We start from the raw sequence: 13232 nt of genomic DNA on the forward strand, positions 1-13232 counted from the left end.
TGCTGAGGTCATTGTAAAATCTCCAGTGTTGTCCTGGCTGAGGTCAACTAACAGCCCAAACCAAGGATCTAATTAAGGATATTCTTGGTCTTGCTTTTGCCAACTGAATGATTTCCATGAACACTTCAAACTACCGCTTTTTTTGGCCTACTTTGAATCAGAACAGTAGAAAGGTCAAGAATGGGAAGAGGTCATTTGACCTGTAAGGAGACTGGCAGTAGAACATAGTGAAAATGTGGCTCTCACTCACCTCACTATGAAAAAGCAATTCTACATTCTCCAGTGCAAGATATACCCGACAATATATTAGTCTCCCCTTTTCCCCTTTCTCTCTTGTTCTATCTCTCTCATACTGTTCCTCTTATCTTTTTATATTTCTGCTTTTTCTTTTATATTCTTCATAGTCAACTGGCTGCAAGTCCAAGTACCCATCATTGCTTTAATTTGCTTCCTCAGGTTGGAAATTGAGCAAGAAAAATAATAGTACGGAGGCACAGTTTACGATAGCAATAGTTAAAGTCCCCTGTTAAAATCATTTCGTCTCTGCAGTTTTAATAGGGCACTTTCTATATTGCTGTTGATCCTCTGTAGTATTCTTTGGCTAGAGAGCAAGAGAAAGCAAAAGAAAACCAAAAAATCAGAATTGGTTGGCACAGTGCAAGCAAGAGAGTTGATGAGCCTCTAGTGAGGCCAGATTCTCCTGAGGCCCATATAATTAGTACTACTGGTTTATTTAGAACTCTTTTTTGGTGAAAAACATTTATTACTTGGAACCAAAGGCAATTTTTAAAAACGTGTTATGACTCCATGCCAACAGTTGCAACTTTTAGTTTCCCCACAATTGTTCCTTGAGTAGTTTTTTTTTAGTTTGCCATCTATTTCCTACTATTTGGACTGAGAGACTGCACAGAGTCTCGATACAGCCAGGGCAAAATAAGGAGTAATTTGTTCAGTTCAAACACTCTAGCTCTCAAACGTGTGACCTTTTTCTTGTTTCAGTTTCCAAGGAAATGTCATAAGCCGCAATGGAGTTTATATTGCATTTCTATTCTGGGGAATCTACGAAGAGGTTGTGAAAGACTTGAGGTTTGAAGTCTCCTATTACAAAGGTTCAAAAAGCAGGTTAGTCTTCTGACCACTTACAATAGATCCAATTGCTTTGCATATCTTTTACGTTTCAAGTAGATGTATTTTTGCAATGGGCTGGGACTCCTGGTGCTGTGGATACCAGTAGCAATGATGGCAATAAACGTCCAATTGATTGAAAGTCATGTCTTTCATTTCTGGGCATCAGACCTTCCCTGCAGTGCACAAATGTATTTCTGAACTCTGTTAGCAAACTGACCATTCAGTCCACCTCAGTCCTGCCTCCAGAGGGGAAGGCTCTGGAGATGGTTCTACATTCCTCCAACAGCAGTAAAGCTGCCTCCAACAATGGGGCTATTGCTAGGGTCGGAGCTGTAAAATAAAGGCTGTAGTAAATAATTTTTGTAGAGATGTAGCAGTTCCAGTAATGCCAACCCCACCGTCTCATAAATCACAAGACAAACTCTTAAAAATCAATCAAACGTAAACCAATAAAGATTGGCAGTTCATTTATAAACCTCATTGGTGGCTTTATTTAATCTTTAACAGGTCGCAACACTTTACAAAAATGATATTGCTGCATCTGAAAATGCTTTACAAAAATCTTTTTTAAAATCCTACCTGTTATCACCACCCTTTACCTGGTATCCAATAAAACCACCACGCTATGCAGTCCCTGCAGCTGCCTACCAAAGGTAAGTTTTGATTAAAAAAATCAAAAACACCTTCCTATGGAGACAGGAGGTATGACCAATGTCATCCCGAATATGCAGATGTCGCCTGAGGATGGATTTCTATCCATCCTCGAGCCTCTTGCTTCTGAGGCCCCCTCTTGTGTGATAAAAAAACTCGAGGACCCCCTGTAACACAATGAGCATTTTTCTGTACAAAGATTAGTTGTAAAATTAAGCATATATATTTATTGTTATTTTTGTTTTACTTACTTAATGTGAAATCAGTTACTGGTGCTGAGCAACAGTTCTCAATTCCAGTGCTGGAAACACGCAGCAGGTCAGTCAGCATCTGTGAGGAGAGAGAGAAACAGAGTTAACTTTTCAGGTCAATGGCCTTTCATCAGAACTGGTCATCAACCTGAAACATTGGGCCAAAAATTGCGGCCTCGTATGGACGAAGTGCGCATGAACGCGGCGAGGCCTCGCCAAAGCTGGTTCTCGGGGCGCGGTATTTTGGTGTTTTAGGGTGTTTTCTCATTGATAGTAATGGGAACTCGTACACTCGTACCTAGTGATTGGTGGTCCAGGCCCACATGATTCCAACATTTGGCAATCTCTCAACAATCCAATGTTCACTGAGCAGAATCAATCAGTTCACTGTTGGTCCTATTGTATGGACAGTTCACTAGCACTTCAGCTCTTCCAATCGCTAACTAGTAACGGAGAACTCGTTTTAAAAGGAGTCAGTCATATATTGCATGAATTATTACCTCAAAACAGGTTTTGTTCTCATCAAACTGTTGAAAAGAGTCAAATAAAGTTGTATCATTTTATAAACTAGCATCTTTCAGTTTAGTAAACTATCATCTTTCCTTACTTTTAAAGCTAGTTTTAATGATTACAAGTTGATTAAGTTAAGCTTCAAAATTAAAGAAAGTGTGTTTGAAAAAGTGATAAATCGAACTGTAACTGTTAGAATGAAATCCAGTTTAAAAACCTCAAATGTCTTGGGTAATTCTAATCAAGTTGTTGACATGATCAACAATTTATAAAATCAAACCTCCCGGTTACTACCATCACATTGCCTTGTTGTTAATCACAGCGGATTTTTATTTGATGGATATAATTGGAAGTTACCTTGGCATTCCAGAGTAACATGGGACATGAACCTGCACACATTGAGGTACTGCTTGCCCTGCTTACCATATCCTTACCCATCAGCTCCAGTGCCAATCCCATCTACATTTATCATCTGTTTGACTCTTAACTCCCTTGCCTCAAAGTATGTGGTGGATCACTTTTTAAGATTACTTATTGCTCTGAGTGGTCAAAGCAGAGTAATAATTAAAGGAAAAAATATTTTAATTTTGAGTGGAGTTACCAGGCATCATAGCATGCACACAGTTATATTATCTGTATATATCTGTGTTACATTAAAGAGAATATTTTGCTGATTAATGTGCAAAGAGTGTGTGGGGAGAGACAGCAGACCAGAACGTTAGAGCAAAAGAGAGAAGGCAAGCAAGAATGAGCTGGGGCATATGAAATCTGGAGAGTGGCAGCGTAGTATCATAGCATAGGAGAGAAATCAGAAGTGGCTGCACAAAAAACAAGAGCAAGAGTAGCCTGGAACATGAGCAGCGAAGTAAACCAAAACAAGAATGGGAGCAGTCTGGAAAAAGAAAATAACTGAGCAGCAGCCTGCAACAGAACCAGAAGTGCAAAGAATGGCACCTAGAGGAAGAGGGAGTGCACAGCAGCAGAAGAGTGGCTAGGAAGAAAGGAAGTGGCAGCAGAACAGGGGCTGGATGGGAAGATGGGAAGAGCAGAAACAGAATGAGGGGTGGAGACAAAAGAGTCACCTCCCTAAAATCGAGCACCAAAAGAAAAGGTTTCATACGCAGTCTCCTACTCCCACAAAACTTCAGCTGCCCGGCACCATTTTCTAATCTAGGAAATTATTTACGAATCACAAGATTTTAAAGTCACAAATTTACATTTTTCTAATGCTTATTAAAAAAAAGCGAATTAACAACACAACCCTTCTCACTCTGGACCCAAGATTGGATTACCTCACCGCAGCCAGAAATAAATAAAAAAGAAACTCGGTTATGAGACTTCATTACCATCAAAAAACTGTGCAGAGCAGCAAATGCCACATTTATATATAATTTACATACATCTGTGCTGCAGTAAAAGATTATTTCAAGACTCAAGTTTCATTAAAATTATCTTGAGTCTTGCATTTATTGCAGAAGAAAATAAAATCAGACCCGTTTCTCTCCAAGCCATCATGCTCGCATCTTCCACCTACAAAACAAATTGCTAAATGTCTTTCTAAGTATAGAGTACAGTTTGTCAGGTTACAGATTGCAAGCATTTCCTGTCATCTCCTCCAGTTTTATTTTTGTGGGCAAATTACCAATTCCATCAGGAGGAGATTCTGCAGAGCTAAAGCCTAGACAAACATTCTGTGACTGCTGCTATTTATACTCTCATGTCTGTTCAGACCAAGTTCCTTCATACAACTGCTGTATTTTTTTAGTTGCATTTTTGGCAACTGCTTCATTGACCGTAGCAGACCCACAGCTCTTGTGGCATTTTCCTTACAGCACTGCATTATGTAGTTAGTACATGCTGCATCCACAGTGTGTTGATGATGTAAGGGTCCATATTGAATCAAGTGGAAAGGGCACTAATCAAGTGAAATGCTCTTTCCTGGATGGCTTTGAGTTTGAGTGTCACTGCAGCTGCACCCATCGAGGCAAATTCTGAATATTCTGCTACTGTCTTGACTTGAGGCATGCAGATGGCAGAGACTTTGAAGGGGTCAAAAGATGAGCCACTCATCACAAATTACCCAGCCTTTGCCCTGCCTTTGTACCTACAGTGATGATATGGCTGGTCCAGAAGTCTTTCTGGCCAGTGATGGCCCCCAGGATATTGACGGTGAGGGACGCAGTGATGGTGGTGCCATTGAAGGTCAAGGGGAGATGGCTGGACTTTTTCTTGTTTGAATTGGTCATTACCTGGCACTGATGTGGCACAAATGTTACTTGCCACTTCTCAACTCACACCTGAATGTTATCCCAAGTCCTGCTGTAGGTTGGCATGGATCCCTTCATTATTGGAGGAGTTGTGAATGGAGCTGACTACTGTAAAATCATCAGAAAACCTGACCTTATGACATGCTTGTTGAAGCGACTGTAGTTAAGCCAAGGACACTTCCTTGAGGAACACTTGCAGCAATGATGTGGTACTGCGAAGATTGGCCTCTGACAATCACAACCATCTTCCTTAGTATCAGTCACTAAAGGCTTTCCCTTTGACCCCCACTGATTAGTTTTTCTAGGGATTATTGATGCCATACTTGGTTGATTACTATCTTGAATCATAGAATCTTACAGCACAGAAATAGGACAGATGGGTCATCGTGCCTGTGCCGGTTCTCTGAAAAAGTTATCCAATTAGTCCCAAATGGAGGCTAGGCTCTTTTCTATGGAGAGAGGGAAGTTGGAGTGCTCTTCATTCCTGAGTCATTCTTGCACATTTCCTGGTAGCTAGCCCAGAACTGCATTGAGGGGAGACCTGAGAGTTGTAACTGCTATACTGTTGATTACAGATATTAATGCAGGAAAACCTGGGGGTGGGGGGTGGAGGAGGGAAACTCATGCCCTCAAAAAAGTTGGCAAGTTGTGATTTCAATAAGTTTCTGCCTAATTCTGCTTTCCTTGGTGGTATTATGTGAATACTTTGCAATGTCTGCACAGTCTGCATTAATTTAAACATAGACATTTTGAAAAGGTACAGAAATTCCTAAAGCACTTTTTTGAAAATGGCACAATGCACAATTTACACTTGCTCCATGTTTATTTTTTTTGAATTCATTTTAAATTGGTCCCTTAGCTCTGATCTTGCATCGTTCTTTTTAATAAAGCCACTATATATTTTCGTAAAAATACTTAACTGGGCTGACTTTGTTAACTTTGCATGTGTGTGAACAAAAATGGAAATTTGCAGGCAGAAAAAAACCCTTTATTAAGTCTATTCTCTGCAAGTATAAAATGAGATGCACAATAAACAGAGCATTTCCTTAAAAAAATAAGCAGTCCTGAGCAATTGAATCATTATTTATTTTATGCATAGTTTAAACATTCTACTGTAAACCTTTGAGAATTAACCCTCATTGGGGACTTGCTATTTTAAACGAAACCAATTACAAGCAGCCAGCTGGAGTGGAAACTTACATCACGATGCCTGCTAAAGGGTTACAGCTAAGGAACGATGCAGTCAGGAACTGCACTGTGGTAAATAAGAGGATAAATATTTTCTTCATAGATACAATTAATACTGCAATCAATGTAGACAATTCACTGATGGAAAGGGGAAATTTTGAAATGTGGTTTTCGTTCACATACTGCATCAACAGGAAGTAGAATTCACTTCCTTTGCACTCCTGCCAAAAGTTATTTAAACTGATGATCTTGAGGCAAGTAGCAGCAGAAGCAAACCAGTCGTTTTGCGTGAAGACTCAGCGGAGTCCGCTTCTTCACCGGGAGGTCACTTCTCTTGCACCACCCCGCGAACCGGTTTAAGTCTGCGGAGCACCACTGAAATGATAACACTGCAAAGTCAGCTGACTGTATTGTCACAGTGCTGCTGGTTTCTTCACGATCGCAACTGTCAGAGATCTAGCTCTTACTGCTGCAGTTTTCCAGTCGCAGTGCGGCAAAGCAGACGCTGCAGCAGGCACAAAGCAGCAATAGGATTCTTTTCACCTGCGCCGTTGGTCTTGTGGGAGAAAATAATTATCAAGAGTGAAATAGCAATAGAAACTGCCTGCTGGATTTACAAGTTAATTTTCCTGGCATGCAGTACTTTCAGTTATGTAAAGGGACCATATAAAAGGTCTGTGCCCACAATGCTAGTATGAGAGCCTTTGATGAAGGATGCCTTGCGTTCCCTGCCTCTTTATTAATAGTTTCCTGTGCCACGCTGACATACCTGCAAGGTTGAGACAAAGGATACAGTACTTTTCATCAACAATTTGATCAAGGCCTTTTTTTGCAACCACGCAGCCTGATGTTCCAGTCTTACCACAGAACAGGGATCACAGTAATAACATGGATTGACAACAGTATCTGTCTGTGGCTTAGCACAGAACTCAAATTAGAGGCCAGACTTGCTGACCTACTTCACTTCAAATCATTCTTGGATGCAGGGCAGCAGCTGTCTAGTACCAACATCACTAGCCATCGTGTGGAGAATCCCAGGGATTGCAGTGCATGTCACGCTGGAGATTGAGGAAAATGGAGTTGTGCACAGTCGTATTTCCAATTGCAGTTTTAAGCAGCTATAAAATCCGGACCGTCTAACTGCTTCATCCTGCTTCCGTCGCTGCATGTGGATTAAATTGTCTTTTAATACCAGTCTTTACCTGAGCTTCAACCTCTGGAATTAATGCATCAATTTGCTTGTTCTATCTAACGGATTTCACTGTATAAATGCAATGCAGCTGGGGGAAAAGAAATAGCTTCCACATAACAAGAGTGTTGTGAAAACAAAGGAAGTGGCGTATCATCACCTGGATTGCAATATTTGCTTGGCTCTCTTATCCTTGCTGTATCTTTACATTTTTCTACATCAAGTCAGGAGATCCAGACATCGGCAGGATGTGGTATCTAATGAGCCAAAAAAAAGTGACAGCCGGTGGAGACTGCGATAGGAGACAGGAGCACATTTAGGTTATTGCCAATTTGATGCATGTGGCATGTGAGCCAGAGCCCCAAGGGACAGGCTGTACAACGGGGAAAGAGGATTGCAATGGAAGGAATAAAAAATGACAGGCGTAATGGAGAGTCTGCTGTGCAGAATGCCACAGAAACCCATCGCAGATAGCAATTCCACCAGCCACTCGAAACTGAATAATTCATGGATTAAATCATCCCGGATTCACCTTTTGGATAGGCTAGTATGATCAGAATTTTGAATATGTATAATAAAATTCACACAAGTAAAATCTGAAGGGCTGTCAAAAGCTGAGTGCTTCGTATGAAAAAAAATCTTCTGATCCCGTGACAATAAGGCTGCAAGGAATGCACTTCTATCACAAGGCAGCATTGAATGAAATCACATTAACGATGCGAAAAGCAAATGGATAATCCTGGTGGTATCTTTTTATTCTGTGTTTTTTTTTGTTTCCTTTGTTGTGCTGAGTCGGGATGCTGCAGAATTTAGAAACCTTTTCCATCTCTTAAATGTGTTGTTGGTGAAGAATTAGCTCTCTTTTCACTATCACATGAACCCTTTTCTGATTTTGTCTGTGTGTATCTTCAGATGCACTGAGTCACACAGTTTAAATGGGACTGCATTAGCTTGATAACTGATACAGAGCCAAAAAAAAGGTCATTTAAAGACTGAAGCACTATAGTGCAGCTCAGCACACTTAAACACACAGTGCAGACTGGCACTGCTGATTTCCATTGTTCCCATGGAATCCCACCTATATGCATAGAGGATGAAAAACATGATGATGGCATCAGCGACTCTTCATCTGCGCAATATTTGCCCGTTTTCCAACCTTCCAGAACCTTTCAGAACCACGGCACTAGTCATTTTCCTCGAGAGATTCGTTACTTAAAAACCGCAATTGCAGAATCATGTGCTCAATATATTAACATCTGCCTAGGAAGCTACTGGATTGAGGTTTATCACCACAAAAGCTTTAAAAACCATGGACAGAAAATGAAAAATTTAATAACAAAACAGTAGGAGGTTTCTTTTATCCATAAAACGGTAAGTAAAGATCCCTAATGTAAGGTTGTTATTTTTAATTCTGTTGTTTCCTGTGTCAATATGTAACACAAGGTGACCGAGTTATTGAGTTCAAAAAGGTCTCGACTTTGGTTGGAGATTGTTAAAGAAGAATTTAGTGGTTAACATTAATTCACTAAAATCAGCTACTAAAGTACTGAACTGCAGCTAATACAAAACTGAACAGATATCTTTTAAGACTGTCATAATTATCAAAGAAATGTTCTGTTTCTAGAATATTGTACATTTTGCTATCCTTGGTTAAACAGAGCAAATCTAGTATGGTTCCAAACCACGCTGATACTGAATTATGTTTTATGTTTGAACGACATAAGTCTTCCCACAGCAGAAGGGCAAGTACTTTACTGCATCATCAGAAATATCAGTTCGATTCTGCATTATCTACACAATGCAAAGCTTTAAAAGCTGATCTTAGCGCATCAGTAAAAAGCATTGACATGTTCTTCATCATCAATCAGGGTTACTATAGGTGTTGAAATATCAATATAGACTGATGATTTCAACAAAAAAAATATTTAATTAAATTGTGGAGCTGGAGCCACCTTAGATATGTGGCACACAGAACAAAAAAGGAAACAAAATGATGCTTTCCAAATATGTTTTTAGACATTTGTTGGGAGGTTCAATGAAATTGGGTATGATGTAAATCTTGTTATGCATATTTAATATTTTCAAATCTAGAGTCTTAAATACCAAATAGTATCCATAAATATTAGCCAATCAAATATGTGTGAGGGCCATGCGTGTGCACACATGCCCGTAACAGTGAAAAGCTTCATTTATACACCCCTTTTATGCTTTGACTTAGTGCTCAGCACTCACGCTTACAAGACTGGATTTTGTGGTTCTATCCTGTTTATACTTGCCCATGTGCTTATATCAGGCATTGTACGAGTATGCAGCATAGAATCATAGAATCGTACAATACAGGAGATGGTAATTTGACTCATCACACCTATGTCGGCATGCAACAACTATTCACTTAGCCCCATTCCTTTACCTTTTTCCCATACCATATTCATTTTCTCTTTTCAGATATTTATCCACCTCTCTTTGTGCCTATTTGCAACAACTAGCATTTATATAGCCCCTTTAACTTAGAAAAACATCCTGAATCACTTCACAGAGGTGCAATGAAAAAAATTATTACTGAGCCAATGAAGGAGATGTTAGCAAGGGTGACCGAGAGCTTGGGCATAGAGGTTGGTTTTAAGTAGGGTCTTAAAGGAGGAGAGGAAGTTGGAGAGGTGGAGGGATTTAGGGAGGGAATTCCAGAGTATTGGATTTAGATGGCTGAAAGTACAGCCGACGAGAGGGGGAGATGTACAAGAGATCAAAGTGACAGAAATGTCAGCATTCAATGTAGACTGTAGAGCTGAAGGAGTTTACAGAGATAGGGAGGGTCGAGGTCAGAAAGGTCAGTTAGGACAGTGGTGATAGACAAGGTGGTCCTTTTTGCAGGATAGGATATGGGCTGCAAAGTTTTGCATGAACTAGAATTTACAGCGAATGGAGGATATGAGGCTAACCAGGAAAGCATTGGAATAGTCGAAATAAAAACAATAATGTTGGAACAGGTCAGGCAGCATATGTGGAGAGTGAACATTTCAGGCCAATGACCTTTCATCACTTTTGTCCCCACCCACAAAAAGTCATCGACCTGAAATGTTAACTCTGTTTCTCTCTCTCCATAGATGACCTGCTGAGTATTTCCAACATTTTCTGTTTTATTTCAGATTTCCAGCATCTGTAGTATTTTACATTAGAATAGTCGAGTCTGAAGGTGACACAGAAAGGGTTTCGGCTGCAGATGGCCTGTGTAATGGGTGGAGGAGGACTATATTATGGAGGTGGAAGTAGGCAGTCTTTGTGAAGGAGAGGCTATGTCATGGGAAGTTTAGCACAGGTCAAGTAGAACACCAAGGTTGAGAACAGTCTGGTTGAATCTGAAATAGTGGCCAAGGGGAAAATAGAATTGGTAGAAAGGGTACCAAGTTTGTGGCAGGGGGCAAAAGTAATGGCTATTTACAGGAAAATACGACTTTAAGAAGCCTCTTGGTGGCAGTTTGAATCAATGGCTGTTATGAATCATGACAAACGACTGTCAGTAGGAGAGAAACAAGTAAGAAGACGAATGAATTATTCACGACTGGTGTTTGAGGTTGGGGGCTCACTGCTAGTTTCTAATTGTAGACGTTTGTCGCATTCCAGTTAGAAACCTACACTTTAAATGGGCGTTATTTACACTGGTGTCAATTTGGAACTCAGTTCAAGCAAATTACAGCAACAACTTGCATTTATATAGCGCCTTTAACGTAGTGAAACGTCCTAAGGTGCTTCACAGATGAGAGAGAGGTAGTGAGGCGGAGAAGTTAAGGCAGGGAGTTCCAGAGCTTGGGGCCTAGGCAACAGATAGCACGGCCACCAATGGTTGAGCAATTAGAATCAGGGATGCTCAAGAGGGCAGAATTAAAGGAGCGCAGATATCCTTTATATTTGTGGGATGGTGGGGGGAGGGGGGGGGTGGTTGTGGGGCTAGAGGAGATTACAGAGATAGGGAATCCATGGATTAATTTGAAAATAAGGATGAGAATTTTGAAATCAAGGTGTTGCTGAACCAGAAGCTAATGTAGGTCAGTGAGCACAGGGGTGATGGGTGAGCAGGACTTGGTGCGAGTTAGGACACTGGCAACCGAGTTTTCGATCACCTTTAGAATGTGGGAGGTCAGCCAGGAGTGCATTGGAATAGTCAAATCTAGAGGTAACAAAGGCATGGATGAGCGCTTCAGCAGTGGATGAGCTGAGGCAAGGACGGAGTCGGGCGATGTTACGGAGGTGGAAATAGGCGGTCTTAGTTATGCTGTGGATATGTGGTCGAAAGCTCATTTCAGGGTCAAATATGACATCAAGGTTGCGAACAAGCCTGGTTCAGCCTCAGAGAGAAGTTGGGCAGAGTGATGAAGTCAGTGGATAGGGAACGGAGTTTGTGGTAGGGACTGAAAATAATGGCTTCGGTTTTCCCAATATTCAATTGGAGAAAATTTCTACTCATCCAGAACTGAATGTCGGACAAGCAGTCTGACAATTTAGAGATTATGGAGGGGTCGAGAGAAGTGGTATTGAGGTAGAACTGGGTGTCATCAGTGTACATGTGCAAATTGACGCTGTGTTTTTGGATGATGTCGCCGAGGTGCAACATGTAGATGAGAAATAGAAGGGAACCAAGGATAGATCCCTGGGGGACACCAGAGGTAACGATGTGGGGGCAGGAAAAGAAGCTGTTGCAGGTGATTCTCTGGCTACGATTAGATAGGTAAGAATGCAGTCCCACCCAGCTGGGTGACGGTGTGGAGGCTTTGGAGAAGGATAGTGTGGTCAACCGTGTCAAATGCTGCAGACATGTCAAGAAGGACAAGGAGGATTGTTTGCCTTTGTCAAAGTCACAAAGGATGTTATTTGTGACTTTGATGAGAGCCATTTCGGTATTGTGGCAGGCGCGGAAACCAGATTGGATGGATTCAAACATGGAATTGTGGAAGGCGACAGAATGTTCAAGAACTTTGGAGAGGAAATGGAGGTTGGAGATGGAGCGGTAGTTTGCAAGGATGGAAGGGTCAAGGGTTGGATTTTTGTGGAGAGGGGTGATGACGCCTGATTTGAGGGATTGGGGAGAGAGAACCGTTAATAGTGCTCAACAAAAATATATTCCAGTGAAAAAGAAGGCCGGTAAGAGAAGGGATAACCAGCCGTGGATAACCAAGGAAATAAAGGAGAGTATCAAATTAAAAATCAATAAGGTGGCCAAGGTTAGTGGGAAATAGAAGATTGGGAAAATTTTAAACAACAGCAAAGAATGACTAAGAAAGCAATAAAGAAAGGAAAGATAGATTACGGAGGTAAACTTGCGCAAAACATAAAAACAGATAGTAAAAGCTTTTACAGATATATAAAACGGAAAAGAGTAACTAAAGTAAATGTTGGTCCCTTAGAAGATGAGAAGGGGGATTTAATAATGGGAAATGTGGAAATGGCTGAGACCTTAAATAATTATTTTGCTTCGGTCTTCACAGTGGAAGACACAAAAACCATGCCAAAAATTGCTGGTCACAGGAATGTGGGAAGGGAGGACCTGGAGACAATCACTATCACTAGGGGGGTAGTGCTGGACAGGCTAATGGGACTGAAAGTAGACAAGTCCCCTGGTCCTGATGAAATGCATCCCAGGGTATTAAAAGAGATGGCGGAAGTTATAGCAGATGCATTCGTTATAATCTACCAAAATTCTCTGGACTCTGGGGAAGGTACCAGCGGATTGGAAAGTAGCTAATGTAACGCCTCTGTTTAAAAAAGGGGGCAGACAAAAGGCAGGTAACTATAGGCCGGTTAGTTTAACCTTTGTAGTGGGGAAAATGCTTGAAACTATCATTAAGGAAGAAATAGCGGGACATCTAGATAGGAATAGTGCAATCAAGCAGACGTGGATTCATGAAGGGGAAATCATGTTTAACTAATTTACTGGAATTCTTTGAGGATATAACGAGCATGGTGGATAGAGGTGTACTGATGGATGTGGTGTATTTAGATTTCCAAAAGGCATTCGATAAGGTGTCACACAAAAGGTTACTGCAGAAGATAAAG

Source organism: Pristiophorus japonicus, chromosome 5 (assembly GCF_044704955.1).
Source record: "Pristiophorus japonicus isolate sPriJap1 chromosome 5, sPriJap1.hap1, whole genome shotgun sequence".
NCBI lineage: Eukaryota > Metazoa > Chordata > Chondrichthyes > Pristiophoridae > Pristiophorus > Pristiophorus japonicus.